The following is an 18977-nucleotide window of genomic DNA, read 5'->3' as shown; positions in this document are numbered from 1 at the left end:
TCCTTCCTTCCTCCTTTCTTTCTTTCCTTCCTTCCTTCCTTCCTTGTTTTCTCCCTCCCTTCCTCCCTTCCTTCCTTCCTTCTTTCTTTGCTTCCTTCCTTCCTTCCTTCCTTCCTTCCTTCCTTCCTTCCTTCCTTCCTTCCTTCCTTTCTTCACAGGGCAGGAAGGGGAGAGGGACAATCCTTGCTGTCAAACTACATCAGCACCCAGGGATGGATGTTACTCATTTCATTACACCTAAGAGACCCTGATATGGCGAAGAATGCTCCAGGGTGCTGAGTGGATCTGATAGTTCTGAGACATCATTGGCTTCATTGCACCAGGGTTGAGAAAGTATGTCCATGGTCTGTTGGTTGTCCACTACACAGGCAGCTGAGGAGGCCCAGTCGTAACATGCATTCCAAGGTCAGCCCACATAGTGTGATTTTCCTTTTGGCCAGGATTTGAGCCCAGTAGTATAGCTGGGAAATCAGGAAACCTTGCCTGGGGTGACTTGGGATTTGACTTTTGTTTGTGCCAGCTAGTGTAGGGTCAAGTTCGGGCCATTATCCACACCAGCCCAGGCACGTACCAATAGTTACAGCTTCCCAGTCAGTGATCAGTTCCGCCCCAGTCCGATCTCTCGATGAAGTGGTAGATGCTGTGGCCCAGCCAAGCCCACTACAGACCTGGTCCTCATGCACACCAGTGGTGCCACCAGCTAATGAGGGCGACACGCAGCAACTCCCACCTGGCCTGCCCCATCCCTGGTTTTTATGTGTGCTGACATGTGCTGCAGCCCAGCCCAGCCCAGCCCATCCTGCATCCCATCCAGAGCTTGTGCATTCTCACAGGTGCTGCAGCTTAGCTCAGCCAGACCTGACCCTACCCCGGCCCACATGTATGCTGATCGATGTTGCTGCCTGTCCAGACGAGCCCGCCCCAGCCCAGGCTTTTGTGCTCATTTGGGGGAGGCCCCACAGTTCCCTACCAGGCCCACTCCCAGCCCCAGATCTTGCACTTGCCATGATGTAGTACAGTTCAGTGGCTTTTCGTGACTCACACCAGCCCCAGCACCTGCCAGCAGGTGCTGCGGTCTGATCTACTGACCATCCATGTTGTTCCCACTAGCAGTGTGGCCTCCCTCCCCCCCCCCTTTTTTTTTAACATGAGGAAGAAGAGTATATTGTTATTAACATGCCCAAGGATAGGTCATACATATTTATGCTATATGAAGTGCCAGAAGTAAGAGAGAATGTATTTTCTGTTTATGGACTGGGAAAAGCAGTGGAGGAAGGCTGCATCTCTGTGGGAGACCTGGAAGAGGCTCCTGGCTTCAGATCAGCTCAGCTTCAGCTTTTGCGGCCATTTGAGGAATGAGGCAGGAGATTAAATAAAAGCATTTATTGAGTATTTCCTAAAGGTTGGTATTAAGGTCGACTTCTTTCTGTCTCTCTATAAATCTGCTTTTCCAATAAAAATGTAAAGATTGTTAAAAAAAAAAAAAGTACAACTAGACGCAATGATTGGTGTCGTTTATCACCTGCAAAGGGCACACCTCAGGGCTGTAACTGCTTTGTAGTTTTCCCAGCCACATGAGCAGGAGGTTCTGTCAGCCGCTGTGTTTGAGTCTTCCTTCTATAAGTTTCTCACTCTGTTCTCTGTGTGTGTATTATATATATATATAGATATATATTTGATTAAGTCCCTCTGTAGCTTACTCTTCGCCAGCTGGCATAAGCTTAGGTTACTCTAATGCCTTTTCCTTCCTTCCATAAACCACAGACAATATTTCAGTGGAAAGGTCACCCTACTCCATTGCCACTAATGTAAATATGTGTACCTTTAAAACCACCATGACTGCTACACTCAAACTTGTAAGTACTTTCCTTAGAACAACAACAGTAAACACAATTCCACCATTAATGTGCTTAGTTCAGTGAGCTTTACAGGCTTAGAAAGTAATGTTTTTTTTCTTTTTTAAAGATTTACTTATTTTTATTACAAAGTCAGATTTGCAGAGAGGAAAGAGACAGAGAGGAAGATCTTCTGGCCGATGATTCATTCCCCAAGTGAGTGCAACGGGCCAGTGCTACGCTGATCCGACGCCAGGAACCAGGAACCTCTTCCGGGTTTCCCACATGGGTGCAGGGTCCTAAGGCTTTGGGCCGTCCTCGACTGCTCTCCCAGGCCACAAGTAGGGAGCTGGATGGGAAGTGGAGCTGCCAGGATTAGAACCAGCACCCATGTGGGATCCTGGCGTGTGCAAGGCGAGGACTTTAACCACTACAATATCGCGCTGGGCCCCTAGATTTATGTATTCTTATTGAAAAGGTATATATACAGAGAGAAAGAGAGACAGATAGATCTTTTATCCATTGGAAAGTGGAGCCACCAGGATTAGGATTAGAACCAACGTCCATATGGGATCCTGGAGCACCCAAGGCAAGGACTTCAGCCACTAGGTGCCACACCAGGCTCTAAGAAACAGTTACAGAGAGAGGAGGAGCGGTTCACTCCACAAATGGCTGCAGTGGCTGGGGCTGGATGAGGCTCAAGCCAGGAACCAAGAGCTTCAGCCCAGTCTCCCACAAGGATACAGAGACCTGGCACTTAAGCCATCTTCCACTGCTTTCCCAGACACATTAGCAGGAAGCTGGATAGAACCAGACTTGGTATGGAATGCTGGGAGCACAAACAGGCTTAATATGCTCCACCACAACGCCAATCCCTGTTTTATGCTTTTATAGCTCTTCTCTATGTGTCCAGGAACTCAAATGACTTCAATGAGTCTGTAAAATTCTGCAAACTATAATGGGGAAGTAAAGACCTTCATCTCTCGAATGGGTTTTTAGTAAAAGGAGGCTGCTAGCACTGCAGCTTGGCATCATAAGCCACCATCTGCTACACCAGCTTTCCTTGTGGAAGAGCCAGTTGAGTCATAGCTGCCCTGCCTTGGCTCCAGCCCCCCTGCCTTGGCTCCAGCTCCCCCTTGCTGCTGCACCTGGGAACACAGGCGGTGATGACCCGTGGGTCCCTGCGCTTAGATGGGAGACCCAAATGAAGCACTGGGCTCCTAAAATGGCTCCAGGTCAGCCCTGGCCACCATGGCCATTTGAGGAGTGAACCAGTGGATGTATGCAAGATTCTCTCTCTCTCTCACAGTTGTTCTTATTCATTCCCTCTGTAACTGCATTTCAAAGAAATAAGCAAATCTTAAAAACAAAAACAAAAACCACCTTTGGGGACAGGTGTGTAGCCTAGTGGTTAGAGTGTCAGTTCAGATTCCTGGTGCCACATCAGTATACCCAGGCTAGCCATGCTCCTGGTTCCTCCTTCCTTCCCTTGCGCACCGGAGTGGCAGCATGGGTCAGCTCAGGCAGTCCCTGCCAGCCACATGGAGACCTGCATGGAGTTTAGCGTTCACCAACTTTGGCTGAGCATGTGGGGACTGAACCAGTGACTATAACATAAAGAATATGTTATATTGGGCCCGGTGCTATGGCGCAGTGGTTAAGGTCCTCGCCTTGCGCGCCCGGGATCCCATATGGGCGCCGGTTCTATCCCGGCGGCCCTGCTTCCTTTCCGGCTCTTCACCTGTGGCCTGGGAAAGCAGTCGAGGACGGCCCAGGGCTTTGGGACCCTGCACCTGTGTGGGAGACCAGGAAGAGGCTCCTGGCTTCGGATTGGCATAGCATCGGCCGTTGCGCTCACTTGGGGAGTGAATCATCGGACGGAAGATCTTCCTCTCTGTCTCTCCTCTCTCTATATCCGCCTTTCCAATATTAAAAAAAAATAATAAAAAGAAATCTAAACAAAAAAAAACAAAAAAGAATATGTTATATTTTAAAAATAAAAAGATTGCTTTCATTTTCCTCACTCAGCAGTTATAACTTCTTTTGCAGAACTTTCTGCTGGCATCCAACTAGAAGGTGAGCATAGGAAAAGGGATTTTTTTTGCCTTCTTTCACCAACCATCTGGAATCTTTTATACCTCTTTTATTCTTTTCTTTCTTACAGAGAGCTATAATCCATCCATTTATGTATATTGAAACTTTGTCTGGTTCTTTATTATAAAATGGGGTATAGATTCTTGCCCTGTTAAAGATTTATTAAATGCTTAGCATGCTCCATGGTGTGTCTTGAACAAAGGATAAAGTTCTAATCATCTCAGAGTTTTGCGTACTCTCAGGCCATTTGGTCCTCTAAAAGGGGTTCAATCCATAAACTCACTAAGCTCCGAAAGCAGTCTCCTAAAGGGATTACCCAGGAGGAGGGGAGCCCCTGGCGCTGGTGCCGGCAGGAGCTGCTTATCCTGGAGACCCCACTATCTTCCGGCAGGCAGACGCGCGTGGACGGCAGTGGCAAGAACAGCAGCAGGAGCGTGCAGGGCAAAGGCTAAATCCCATCGAATCCCGAGGAAGACTCCGTCATGTTTAGAGTGGCACACGCTATTGTTCCGCCTTTGCAGTGGAACAGGGGTTCCCTGAGGTAACCAGAGGTGTGATGGGAAAAGTAAATTGAGTTCTTTCTTTTTTCACCTGCGTGCCAATGTTGTGATTGTCATAAATCCAATGAGAAGTGGATGCCTGCGGTTTGGAAGGAATGTGCTTAGTGCACAGAAGCAAAAGGCTTCTCAGTTAACTCCGAGCCCAAAAACACACAGATTGAAATTCAGAGAATGAGGAAAAGAAAATCCAGGGAAGTCTGAATTTCACTGGGGCAAGGACAGACGGTTGGATATGATTTCCTGGTAAGACCTGAAAGCTGTGTGCTTTTCTTCCAAATAAACGAAAGACTGTTAACAGAGCTCGGGTGAGTTTAGGCGCTGCAACACAACATACTTTTGGCCATGGGTTCTGTAGCTAAAAGAAGCACCTACAGCTGCAGGAAACTTTTTTTTAGTACCTGGGAGAAAAAGAAAAAAAAAAATGTGCATGTAGCCATGTACTTTACAAAATGGCGAAAATGATTTATCTCGTGGTATGAGCAATGTAATTAAAACTTTATTGTTATGTTTAGGCTTTCAAGGATATAATTACCACGTATTCTTTTCTGTGCTTTTTGCTTCCAGTCTTTGTCTTTGCCAAGACATAAACACCAAATTCCATGCCTTTCTTGGGCCTTTAGAAACAATTTCTTTTCATGCCAAACCTCTCATTAAGTCTCCTCCCTCCCTTTTGAAAAATTATTTATTGCAAGGGAGTTCACGTAACATACCATTTAGCCTTCCTGAGTATACAGTTCAGCGGTTCCTAACGTATGTTCACAAAGTCGTGCAAGCATTCCACTATCTGATTGCAGAACAGTTTCATCATCCAGCACAAGGAAATCCACCCTGAGCAGCAGCAGCGGCTCTTCACTCATCTCTCCTCCCAGCCCTGCCCACGGCCCGGCTTCCCCGGGGCTTGACCTGCTCCGATGTTCCCTTACCTGCACTTGCACAGCCTGTTGTATCGTGTCCCCTTCACATGGCAGGGTGCTGTCAAAGTTGGGGCATTCTGGAGCATGCTTCAGGCACTTTTTTGTGATGGGCTGCTCCGTTGTCTGAATTCTGTTATTTTCACAGTGCTCGATTCTCACTCCTGGTCCAGCTGTGTGATCGGGTGTTGCCTTTCGTTTGACGTTCATTACAAAGCTGTTAGCGTGGATGGGCTTTGTGGCACAGCTAATTACAAATCAGCTTGGGACGTTCGCATCCCGCATCAGAGGCAGTTCTGAGCTCCCGGATGCTCCACTTGCAGTTTGTCTTCCTGCTAACACACATCCTGGGACACAAGACAATGGCTGAAGTGATTGGGCCACTGGGAAGCCTGGATGGGATTGCTGACTCCTGACGCTGGCCTGGCCCAGCCCTAGGTGTTACAGACATCTGGAGAATGAACCAGTGGGGATCTCTCTTTCTCCCTGCCTTTCAAAAAAGAAAAGAAGTTAAAAAAAAATTTTTTTTAAGTTATACCAGATAGGAGCCAGTCAGATGAACTCTTGAAGATAATTAGCAATCAGTTCTAAAAAATATAATTCTTGTTACATCATTTTAAAAAACATACTTATTTCAATTGAAAAGGCAGGTTTACAGAGAAGGAGAGACAGAGAAAGATCTTCCATCCACTGGTTCACTTCCCAGATGGTCGTAAGAGCTGGAGCTGAGTTGATTCAAAGCCGGGAACCTGGAACTTCTGGGTTTCCCACTTGGGAACAAGGACCCAAACACTTGGGGCATTCTCCACTGCCTTTCCAGGCCGTTAACAGGAAGCTGGATCGGAAGTAGAGCACCTGGGACTCTAACAGGTGCCCATATGGGGTGCCAGTACTACAGTTGGGGGCCTAACTTGCTACTCTATGGCATCAGCCTGTTAAATCCTTTAAAATTTTAGCTTAGAAAGTTTCCTAATAAAGTGAGAGCTGTTCTGGGGAAATTTTACAGATTTAGAAAAGATGCAAAAATTACTAATGATTTCTGTCTCATATTAATTTTGTATATTTTTCAAATTGAAAGGGTTAAAAACATTTTAAGATGTTCTTCATTGCCTGTGGTGGGATGGACAAAAAAGGCATTTACTTTTGCTGAAGTTTCCTCCTCAGACTGTTTCCGAACGAATTTGAAAAGAGTTCTACAGGAGCTCTCCAGGGCTGCAGCTGCTACTGCCCTGCCTCCGGACACGGGTTTCTGCAGCAAGTGGGAGGGGACGGCAGCCGCCTCCCTCCCGTGTGAGTGGGTGAGGGGGCTAAAGCCCTGCCACGGATATGCCCTGCAAGTGTAAGAAAAGGATGGTGAATTTTCTCCGGGGGCATCAGGAGGGCATTGCTTTTAAAGCATTTAATGGGAACCTTTGCTGTGGCATAACAAGTTAAGCTGCAGCCTGCAATGCTGGCACCCCACAAGAGTGTGGGTTCTAGTCCTGGCTGTTCCAGTTCAAATCCAGTCCTGGATTAGATGATGGCTCAAGTGCTTGGACCCCTGAACCCATGTGAGTCTGTGTCCCTGCACCCACAAAGGAGACCCAGAATAGATTTCTGGCTTCTGGCTTTGACCCGACCCAGCCTATTTTGTTTTGACCGTTTGGGGAGTGAACCAGCAGATGGAAGACTTCTCTCTGTGCCTCTTCCCCCTCTTTTTATAACTCAGCATTTGTAATAAACAAAATAAATCTTTTCTTGAGATTTATTTATTTTTATTGGAAAGTCAGATATACACAGAGGAGGAGAGACAGAGAGGAAGATCTTCCATCCGATAATTCACTCCCCAAGTGACCGCAGTGGCTGGTGCTGCGCCCATCCAAAGCCAGGAGCTTCTTTCCAGGTCTCCCATGCAGGTGCAGGGTCCCAAGGCTTTGGGCCGTCCTTGACTGCTTTCCCAAGCCACAAGCAGGGAGCTGGACGGGAAGTGGAGCTGCTGGGATTAGAACCAGTGACCCATATGGGATCCTGGGGCGTTCAGGGTGAGGCTTTTAGCCACTAGGCCATGGCGCTGGGCCCCAAAATAAATCTTTAAAACAAAAACATTTGCTTATTTACTTGTTTGGAAGAATCTTCCATTTGCTGTTTCCCCAGATGGCTCCAACAACCCAGCCTGTACCTGGACCAAAGCCATGAGCTTGTTCCAAATCTTCCATGTTACAGGGCAGGGGCCCAAGCACTTGGGTCATCTTCCAATAACAGATCAGCTGTTATTGGAACTGGTGCTCATGATGGATCTGGCAATGCCGGGCATGACTTGCCCCACTGTGGCTCAACACTTGTTTCATGGATAACTGGTTGTTTTGGTTTTACATTTGGGCAGTATCTTCCTCTTAACCAGATATAGTTTGATCAAACTATCAGAAAAGGGACCATGTCATTACTCATCCTTTACTTGTGCTGAGTCTAACTTTTGGGGTCTCTGAAACTTGAGAACACAAGGGAAAGGGTGACACATGATGGCAGCCTAGTGTGATGCTCCATGAGCTGCAGCATGGTCTCACGAAGTTACTCCTGTTCTTGGCCCCTAGGGCCTGGTCTTAGGGCTGCCCCTCGATTCTGTATAGAGCCTGGCGTATGTCCGTTAGTTCATTCTCTACTTCAGCTGAGGTTCTAAATAACCCTATATGCTATAGAGCACAGCACAGTTTTGTAAATGAATTCTTCATTTCGTAAAATAAAATTTTTATAGCGTAGCTCTGTAAATTGTTACTCATCTAAAGTTTAAAGCATTTGTTGGGGATAAACATGGGGATTGACTACAATAAACTCATAGTTTGGGTCTCAGGGGGTAAGATTGAACACATGCAATATTTTTATATTTTCTGTTTTATGTTTTTATGTTTTCCTTTTATGTTTTTCAATTGAATCAGACACAGAGTAGCTGGGGTTCAGACTGGCCCTCTGATATGGGATGCAGACATCCCAAGAGGTGGCTTAACACGCTGTGCCACAATGTGTGCGCCAATCCTTTTGTTGTGCTAAAGTTTGCTTATATAAATAAAATAAAGCCATAAAATATAATGCATTTATCAAATTACTTAGTGACTAGGATAGTTCCTTGACCCAGAATAATCAAGAAAATTAATGAAGAAATGAATGGATAACGCAAATTAATAAAGAAATGAATAGTATATATAATATTCTCTGGCCATGGCAAAAATAGGCAGAAACACTCAGATTCTCGGGTTTATCTTTTCACGCTCACCCATCTCAGGCTTTGAACACTGCCTGGCTCCTGCTTGTTGCCCAGTGTTGCATTTTCAATAATTATTTCAAACTTCTCCACTCCCTTTAAACCACTGACGCACCCGCCACCCCCTCTCATTCTCCATCAATGACTCCTCCATCTTCATAGAACAAAGAAAAGTAACTAGATAGGAATTTTCTCTGCCCCAGATCTGGTGATCCCAGACTGATAGTCCCCCGTCTCTTGTAAATCCCAGTCTTGCCAGAATCCTGACAATTTTTATAGCTTCTGCTTGCCCATTTTCCTGATTCTTTACCCTTAGAAAGGATAGTTTTTGGAAGCTGACTTCATCTTGATATTTCTTGGCCTATTTCCTTCTCAAGTTACCACGCATTTTCTTCTCCACTTCAGTGACTTCTTGAGAAAGTTTATCTCCCTTCCCAAACCACTCCCAGGAATATTCCAGGATCTTCTGGGTTGCTAAACCCCGTGTGCTGTAGTCCTCATTTGACTAGGTCTTTGAACAGCATTTGCCATGTTTGATCACTCATTCTTTCTAAACATTACACCTTTCCACCTCCTTTTTTTCCTAGTTGTTTGTTAAACACTCATATTTTTGTTGTTGTTTAAAGATTTATTTATTTTTATTTAAAAATTTTGTATTGGAAAGGCAGATTTACAGAGAGAAGGAGAGACAGAAAGATCTTCCGTCTGCTGGTTCATTCCCTAAGTGGCTGCAACAGCCAGAGGTGAGCAGATCTGAAGCCAGGAGCCAGGAGCTTCTGGTTCTCCCACATGGGTGCATTTGGGCTGTCCTCTATTGCTTTTCCAGCCACAAGCAAGGAACTGGAAGGGAAGTGGAGCAGCTGACACAAACTGGCACCCATACGGGATCCCAGATGGATGCACGGCAAGGATTTAGCCACTAGGCTATTGCACCAGGTCCAAACACTCCCGTTTCGAATCCTGTGTTCTCATTCAGCTTTTCAGCTTTTCCCTTTATGTGCCTCTTAGTTGTAAAGGTTCCCCTAAGCTTTGTTCTAAGCTTCCTCTCTTCCCCGATTCACACCAGGTACTTGGATTCCTCCCCTAGACTTCCCATCAATAAGCCGACAACTATCAACGCATTAGCTCTTGACCCATCCTGCTCTCCTACAGCTGGCATACGTGTAGCTGCCATCTATCTGCATGTAAATGCCTAACAGTTCATTCGCAGAATGAACCAAATTCATCTTCTGCAAATTTGCTCATCTTCTCCGAACAATTTACTCCTCTTTTGGTGTTCATTAAAAAATAATTGCATCATTATCCACATACTCACCCAAACCAACCAGAAATATTTGCTACTCTTCTCTTTCTCCTGCTACTCATTGCAACTGGTCAGTAACCATTTCCTAGGAATTCTGCCTTCCCAGTCCCTCTCAAGTCACTCCTCTCCATTCCCACTGCTCCCAAACTCAATGCTACACCACCTCTCTCTCTCTCTCTCTCTCTCTCTCTCTCTCTGTTTTAAAGATTTATTTACATATCTGAAAGGCAAGGAGAGAGAGATAAGAGAGAGTTCTTCCATCCTCTGCTTCCCTGCCAAGTGGCCAGAGTTGCCAGTGTTGACAATGCTTGGCCAGACCGAAGCCAGGAGCCAGGAACGTTGCCCTGGCATCCCAGGTGGGTGCAGAGGCCAAAGCACTTTGGCCACCTTCTGAAGCTTTTCCTAGGCCCGTTAACAGGGAGCCAGATAGGAAGTGGGACTGCCCGGATTAGGACTGACAGCCATATGGGATGCTGTGATTGCAAGCGGTGTCTTTCCCCACCTTGCCACAACATCAGTCCCCACCATTATTTCTTGACTGGTGTCACCAAACTTACCTGAAGTTAACTGATCTCCCTGACTATCTAAGCTTCCCACTCCTTCTCCTGCAATGCATTCTTTTCCTGTTTTTTAAGTTTTATTTTTTGATGGTGTTTACATAGTTGATAAGGGTGAGAAGGGTCGAAGATCAGGGAATAATGGGTGAGACCATTGTTTACACACTTTTTTTCTTCTCCTTCTCTTATATGGGGGAGAGGGGGATGCAAGAAGAGAAACCACACCCAGCCTCCCAACTGCCACCCGACGTCATCCCAGGGTCCCCGTTGTGGAGCATTTTCTGAGGGTTCTGCTCATTTGGTTTTGATAGTTCTGAGGTGCTGCTGATATCACTGCTCCACGGATAAGCAAATCCTTCCAAGGTCCATTGGCTGTCATAGTCCACCGCTGAGTCTTCATTAGTCTGGATATTTGCTGTCAAGCTTCACTGGGGTAGTTGATCAGTTTGTTCTGCCCTCTGTCCTCAGCAATGGGTGCTGCGAGCCAGCCCAGCCCTGCCCAACACACTCAGCCACCATGTATCACAGGGGGAGCTGTAGGCCAGGCAGAGCAATCCCCAATAACCCCCACTGCTCCAGCCCTCAGCTCTGGTTTGTGTGCCTGCCAGCATGTGCAGTGGAGTGGTCCAGAATGCCCCACATTCCATTGGAATCTCATACACATCGTTGGGTATTGAAGCCTAACTCAACCAAGCCAACTCCACCCTCCAGCCCACATTCACACCACTGCCTGTCCAGCCAGGTCCACCCCCTGTCCTGGTTCTTGTGCTCACCAGTGGGAGTTGTAACCCATAGGAGAGGAGCCCACAACCTCACCATGGACCCACTCCCTGCCCCGGATATTGCACTCTTCAGGTGGTTCTGCAGTCTAGCTCAACAGGACTTGCCCTCAGTCCCAGCACTTGCCTGCTGAGGCTGCGGCAAAGCCCAATCCACCTACCCTTATGCTGGCTCATGCCTGTAGTAGTGGATACAATCGGATACCCCATCCTGGCTCTCTCTCTAACCCAGTTCGCATGTAGGCCAACAGGTGCTGTAGCCCTGCCCAGCCTGGTTTGCCTTCAGTTCCAGCTCTCACGCTCACCAGCCTGAGCAGATCCAGCAGTGGAGTCCCCACTACTCGCTTTCCAGGCTCACTCCCATGCATATGTGTGGTGGATGCAGCGGTCCAATCTAGCATGTCCCATTTCTCCTTGGCATTTGCCAATGGATGCTGCAGCCTAGGCTGGTCTAGTCTGTCTCTGTTCCAGCTTGTGTCCTGTAATGCATTCTTTACAGAGCAGCCAGAATTACCTTCCACTGAGAAACCAAATCCCTTAGATGCATAAAACCCTTCAGTTGGTTTACATTGCTGTTTGGATAAAGCTCAAATATATCAATTTGTTTTCTGACATAGTCCCTAGTAATCTGATTCTAGTCTTTATCTTCAATTTCATCTTTCCAGCATTCTCTTTTTCCCTTGCTATTCTTTTAGTTCCCGCATGTTTATGACATTGAGCTTGATGCTTTTACTGTCTAGACCTTCAGCAATCAAGTTAACTCGTGCATTCTTTTGACTTCAGGCTAAGCACCATTCCCTTCAGGAGGAGCCCCTGCTCAGTGCACGTAGTGCCCCTTGCTGTCCTTGTCATAGATTGATCAGATTTTATTTTCAGTTCAACATTTGTCTTAGTTTTCCTGGGCTATACTGTCTTTTTTTTTTTTCCCCTCTGTATCCCTGGTGTTTTGGAGAAACAAGGAGAAAAAAAAAAAAGAATAAATAGGGAGTCCAGTATAAAATTTGCATATATTATGCTCATCTGTCATGCGAGTGTGGTTTGCATTAACCTCACAAGTCACATGTCAGTTGTCTTTCCTTTAGTGGAAAGACATATTTAGGAGATCTGCAGATTCCATCAAGCAGGGCAGAGCCAGATCCTTAGACTGGATCTCAACCCAACAGTGCCTGCAAATCACTTGATCATTTTTTTAAAAAATTTCAAGTCCTAATTCCCTCTTTTGTAGATTCTGATTTAATTGACTTGGGATCTATAAAAGTTACTCATGGGTCCGGCACAGTAGCTTAGTGGTTAAAGTCCTCACCTTACACCTCCCATATGGGTGTGTCCCGGATGCTCCACTTCCCTTCCAGCTCCCTGCTTGTGGTCTGGGAAAGCAGTGGAAGATGGTCCAAAGTCTTGGAACTCTGTACTCATGTGGGAAACCTGGAAGAAGCCCCCAGCTTTGATTCAGCTCAGCTCTAGCCATTGTGGTCACTTGGGGAGTGAATCAGCAGGCAGAAGATCTTTCTCTCTATCTCTCTTTCTCTCTGAAAATCTGGATTTCCAATTAAAAAATAAGTAAATCTCTAAGAAAAAAGTTACTCATGTAATTCTGATATAAGCAAAAGTTAAAAACATAACAGTGCTTCTTCTCTGTGACTCCCTTACTCACAGATAATCAAGCCTTTTGGAGAACAAGACATGGAAACCAATCAGATTCCACATTATCCTGATTCATACACTAGAAATTTCCACTGCAACTGGAACTAAAAGAAGTAGTGAAAAAGAGTTGGTTGATAGAAACAACCATTAGATCTATAGGTAGTGTTGATCTCAGGCAAAGCTGATCCACTGGCCCAGTGATGACCCCCGTGACCTCATTGCTTTCTGATTTTCTTGCCTAGTTTTTGGTGGTGTTGGAGTTCTCTTGAGAAGCTCATCTTAATGACTAAGGATGGCAACTAAAAGCTCCGAGAAAGTGATCCCATATTTGCCTCGTTATTGTTGTTAGAAAGAACCATCTTAGATTTACTTCAATCAGATTGAGTTTGAGAGATACTGCTAGGAGGGAGTGGAGTCCTTTTCCATGGGGATTTTTACAGTAATCCCCAAGTGAAAGAGGGGTCCTTTAGAGAGAGAGCAGGCAATCAATGCAAATATCATCAGATGTCTGCTATATCCAGCCAGCAACTGGGCTGGCTTAAGAATTTGATTGTATAACTGTAGCTGTACCTTATTGTCCTATCCTGCAAAGACTAGTCCCACCTGATAAATCACCTACATTTCTACATCAATTCTACCTCAACTTTTCACATCATTTAGTCAATGGCTAATATAAAATCAAGTCAAATTTTATGCATTGTTAAAAACTGTTCAGTGAAAGGGAAAGTAAGATCAGAAAATTGGAGGTGCCTCCTGTATGGCTTTTGTTTAGTGTCTCCTTAAGCTGGTGTTTGGTTCTCATTTCGAAAGACAACAGTCTTTAGGCCCTCCAGAGAGTCTGGTTCCAGACCTTCCCAGCTGAGTCATCAGTCAGGAAGACGTTGCTGACTTTACTGGTTTTAATTTCCATTGTGAAAGTAATAGGGTTTATGTTCTCTCTACAAAAATTAAATTGTTTTGTTGAATATTGGCTAAGACTTTTCTAAATACAGAGGAAGAGAGAGGGAAGGAAGAAAGGAAGGAAAGAGAGAAGGAAAGAGAGGGACAGAAGGAAGGAGAGAGGGAAGGAGGAAAGAAGCAAGGAAGAGACTGACAAATTCCCCCTGAAATTTCCCCTCCCTCTACCTAACCTCCAGGGAACTGCAGTCTCCCTAGTTAAAAATTCACTGTTACAGAGTTTGCGTTCACCAAATACATTTCTGATTATAATTTGGCTTCACATAAAAAGTTTCCCACAGACAGAAAATGTGCTAACCAACAAACATGAATTGGGACCTGCTTACAGTCATATTTCCCATTGCAAGTTAATTAATCAGCAGATGTCAGCTCTTAGAGCCCCATTAAGTCTGTGTGTGCTAACATACACGTTTCTGAGAAGCACATCCCAGACCAAAGCTCTGCTGTTAACCTTGCCAAGACCAGAGATGTTGTCCATCCAGCCATTCTGCAAGCCATTCTGTAAACCATTCTTACCAGCCTCAAATGAACTAAATTATACTTTTGCAAAATCCATTTTTAAAAAAAGATTTATTTATTTTTATTGAAAAGGAAGATTTAGAGAAAGAAGGAGATACAGAAGGGTCTTCCATCTCCTGATTTAATTTCCAAGTGGCTGCAACAGCCGGAGTTGAGCTGATCCAAAACCAGGAACCCGGAGCATCTTCTGGATCTCCCACGTGGGTGCAGGGTCCCAAGGCTTTGGGCCATCCTCAACTGCTTTCCCAGGCTACATGCAGGGGGCTTGGTGGGAAGTGGAATCGTAGGGACATGAGCTGGCACCCATATGGGATCCCAGCAGATGCAAGGTGAGTATTTAAGCTGTTAGGCTACCACAAAATCCATTTTTAAAAGATCTTCTTATTTATTTGAATGTCAGGATTACAAAAGGAGAGGAAGAGATAGAGAGAGAGGGAGAGACTTGCCATTTGCTGGGTCACTCCCTAAACAACTGCAACAGCCTGGGGACCAGTGTGGTAGAGGACAGCCCAAAGCCTTGGGACCCTGCACCTGCATGGGAGACCTGAAAGAAGCTCCTGGCTCCTGGCTTTGGATCAGCTCAGCTCTGGCCATTGCAGCCTGAGGAGTGAACCGGCAGGTAGGAGGTCTTCCTCTCCTTCCCTCCTTCTCTTTGTAAATCTGACTTTCCAATAAAATAAACAAATCTCTAACACACACACACACACACACACACACACACACACACACACACACACACACACACAAAACCGCAACAGCTAAGGCTGGACCAGGCTGAAGCCAGGATCCTGGAGCTTCTTCCAAACTCCCACATGGGTACAAAGGCCCAAGACGTGGGCCATCTTCTGCTGCATACCCAGGTACATTAGCAGGATTGGAAGTGGAGCAGCTGAGACTCAAACTGGCACCTATTTGGGATGCCAGCACTGCAGGTGGCTGCTTTACTCATTAATCCACAATGCCAACGCCAAAATCCGTTTTCAAAATGTTGAAAATAAACAAATAAATAAATGCCACTATAAAGTAGCGCAAAGTTGAATCTTTTTTTAATTGACTAAATTTTATTTTTGATACATTTTACATATTTGATTAGGGTGCTAAGGGCCAAGGGCTGGAGGATAGTGGGTGTGGCCATTGTTTTCACATTCTCTCTTTTCCTTCCTGTGTCTAGGGGGAGGGGAGAGACAGGGAAGAAGCCTTCCAACCATCCCAGGGTCTCTGATGTAGGGCATTCTCCAAGGGTCCTGCTCAAGTGGTTTTGATAGTTCAACAGTTCTTTATTACTGCCAATCTTGCCACTCCACTCATGATGAAATCTCTCCAGAATTCACCAGATGACAGTCTACCTTAGAGTTTCTGTTTGCCAGATATTCACTGACAACACTTGGCTGGAATAGTTGATCGATTTGTTCTGTCCTCTATTATGGTACCAGGTATCCTCTACAGGCTCCAGTGTACTGCCAAACCCTCCATTTACATCTGGATATGCTGTCCACTGCTCCATCTGAGCCACTGAAGAGGCCCAGCTCTGACACATGCATTCCACAGTCAGACTATGGAACCTGCAATTTCCTCCATGGTTGGAGTTCTGAGTCCAGCAGTTCACTTGGGAAAATTCCCAAATAAACTTCATCTGAGGTGATCCCAGACCTGATTCTTGTGTGTGCATGCCAATGCAGGGTCTAGCACAGTCTGTTGCCCAAATTGGCCTATGCGCACGCACACTGTCAGTTGCAATTGCTGGGTCAAGTTGTCTCCAGCCCTGTCTTCTATGCAAACTAATAAGTGTTGCAGTCCAGCCTGAACCTGCCCACCACACACTCGGCCCCCACATGAATCATTGGGAGCTGTAGCCTAGTCAGAGTGACCCGCAATAATCCCCACCAGTCCTGCCCCCTGCCCTGGTTGCCAATATATACAGCAGATTGATCCAGTCTGTCCCACATCGTATTCAGTTCTCATGCATGGCAATGAGCATTGAAGCCTAGTCCAACCCTACCAGCCCTACTATCCAGTCCACACATGTGCTGGCGGATGCCACTCTGTCTACCTATGCCTGTCCCAGTCCTGGTTCTCATTCTCACCAGTCGGAGAGGCAACCCAAGAGGGAGGTAGCTATTGTTTCCCTACTGGGCCCACTCCCACTCCAGGATCATGCACTCTCCAGGTGGTACTGAAGTTTAGCTCAACAGAGTTTTCTCCCTCTGTGCCAGCATCTGCTAGCTGATTCTGTGGCAAACCCCAAACTACCCTCACCCTTTTGGGCTTATGCCTGTATCAGTAGGTACAGTCTGCCCAGCTTGGCTTGTCCCTGATCCAGTGTACATGCAGGCCAACAGGTGTTGTAGCCCTGCCTGGCCTGGTCTGCCCCCAGTCCCAGCTCTCACGCTCACCAGTGGGAATAGTGGCCCAGCAGGAATCTCCCTGCAGCCACCCTACCGGGTTCACCCACTCTTCCCCCAGGTCTCACGTATGCTGGTTGGGTGCTGTGACTCAGTCTGGTATTTTTGGCCTGCCTCACCTTGGCGTTTGCCAGTGGATTTTGTAGCCTGGTCTGGCCCAGCCCGCCCCAGTTCCAGCTCACACTGGTGGGGGCTACAGCACAGGAAAAGCTATGCATCCCTCACCTGTAGCCGCCTGTCAGGCAGCTCTGCTGGTGCTTCGGAGCACCTGTCCGCGGGCTAGGAAGCAAAGGCAGAAAGGATGCTGTCCTCCAAAGATCTGGGCTCTGGACTGAAGCTAACAATGCTGCTCCTGATCCCCTAAATGCAGACAGCCATTGTTGCCGGCCCCTCCCTGTCTGACAGAAGTGTCTGACACTGAATTTAAAAGGCCAGCACCTTCTCAGTGTTCATCTCTTCTTCCTTTTGGGATCCAGATATTGAAGAATAAGACATTAAAAGGCAGCCATATAAGATCAGCATTATGGGAGAAGCAGCTACCTGCAACACAGCCATCCTATATAAATGTCAGCTCACGTCCTAGCTGCTGCACTTCCCATCCAGCTCCCTGCCTGTGGCCTGAGAAAGCAGTCAAGGACAGTACAAAGCCTTGGGACACTGCACCTGCATGGGAGGCTCAGAAGAGGCTCCTGGCTTTGGATGGGCTCAGCTGTGGCAGTTGTGTACACTTGTGGAGTGAACCAATGGACAGAAGATCTTCCTCTCTGTCTCTCTTTCTCTCTTTAAATCTGATCTGCCTTTCCAATAAAAAAAATAAATAAATCTTTAAAAAATCATACATTTTAAAAGGAAACTTTGATGGAAAAATGGAAAGGATCAAATGTAAAGAACAGAAAGGGAGAGTGGAATACCATATACAGAGACTAAGGGCCCTGTGGGCACACCAAGTGAATGGGCTTATTGATTGTTGAAGCACTAGAACGTAGAAAGGAACAAAGAGAATATTTAAAGTAATAAAGTGCAAAAACTATGAGAGAAATGTGTGGAAATGAACCCTTTATTTTCTTCTCTTTTTTTAAGGTTCAATTTTTTTTTGGGGGGGGGGGCCTGGTGTGGTGATCTAATGGCTAAAGTCCTTGCCCTGAACACGCCAGAATCCCATATGGGCGCCAGTTCTAATCCGGGCAGCCCCGCTTTCCATCCAGCTCCCTGCTTGTCACCCGGGAAAGCAGTTGAGGACGGCCCAAAGCTTTGGGATTCTACACCTGCGTGGGAGACCCAGAAGAGGTTTGTCTTACTATCTGATTAGACATCTGGGCAGAAAACTTGAATGAACACGCCCAAGCATTGGTCACACATTTCATTACTTGGAAATACGGATGAATACTCACAGGTACTCATTAGGTACAAGTTGTTACCATCTTTCTAAACCTCCTCTTAAGGAGCCCTTCCACAAGTGTGGCTTTTCACGTTTGGACCTCTGACTGGCAGCAGTCTGCTTCAATACCATCTCCCCACAACTGACCTGGACACTGAAGTCCTTCAACTTAACTCATCAGTGCCGAGATCGCCTTGTCCTTCACCTCTTCAGCACCAGAGGGCACTTCCTACAACGCACTTTCTCTGAGACACAGATCTGTCTTCACAGCAGGGTTTTCTCCTCTGGATTTGCTCCAGCGCCTTGAAGAAGCAGCAGCAATCCGGCTCTGCCCTTCCTGATAATGTAAAGGCTTTTCTGATGGCCAAATTGCTTCAACACACCCACCCGAACAAGAATGACATCTGGAGGCTAATCCTTTATCAAGGTTCACAATCAGGATTGTCCTTGTACTCAGCCTTTGTAAATTGCTCCCAATCTTGTTCCGGCTAACTTTGCATTGTTTTTAATGAAACACAGCCGAAACTTCTAGTCTTTATTCTGGCCTTCAAAGCTTCCAAAGTGTGATAACAGGAGCGAGACTGCTATCAGGAAAGAAGGAAGACCACACAGTGGAACCGCCAAGCAGGGTTACCTCTAGGAGAAAGCTCAGCAAGCCAACACAATTTGCCTAACCAGCGAATAACAATAACCAGTGTACTAAGAGTGCATTTTTTAAAAAAAGTTCAGACTTTGATCTTTGTGAATATACTTCTCACATTTTTCTTCCCTCTAACAATTTTCTCTGTTGAGCCTCCTTTGTG

Source organism: Ochotona curzoniae, unplaced genomic scaffold, assembly GCF_017591425.1.
Source record: "Ochotona curzoniae isolate NIBS_2020 unplaced genomic scaffold, NIBS_Ocur_1.0 contig_2599, whole genome shotgun sequence".
Classification (NCBI taxonomy): Eukaryota; Metazoa; Chordata; class Mammalia; order Lagomorpha; family Ochotonidae; genus Ochotona; species Ochotona curzoniae.
The sequence above is the reverse complement of the archived record's forward strand: the minus strand, read 5'-3'. Positions refer to the sequence as shown.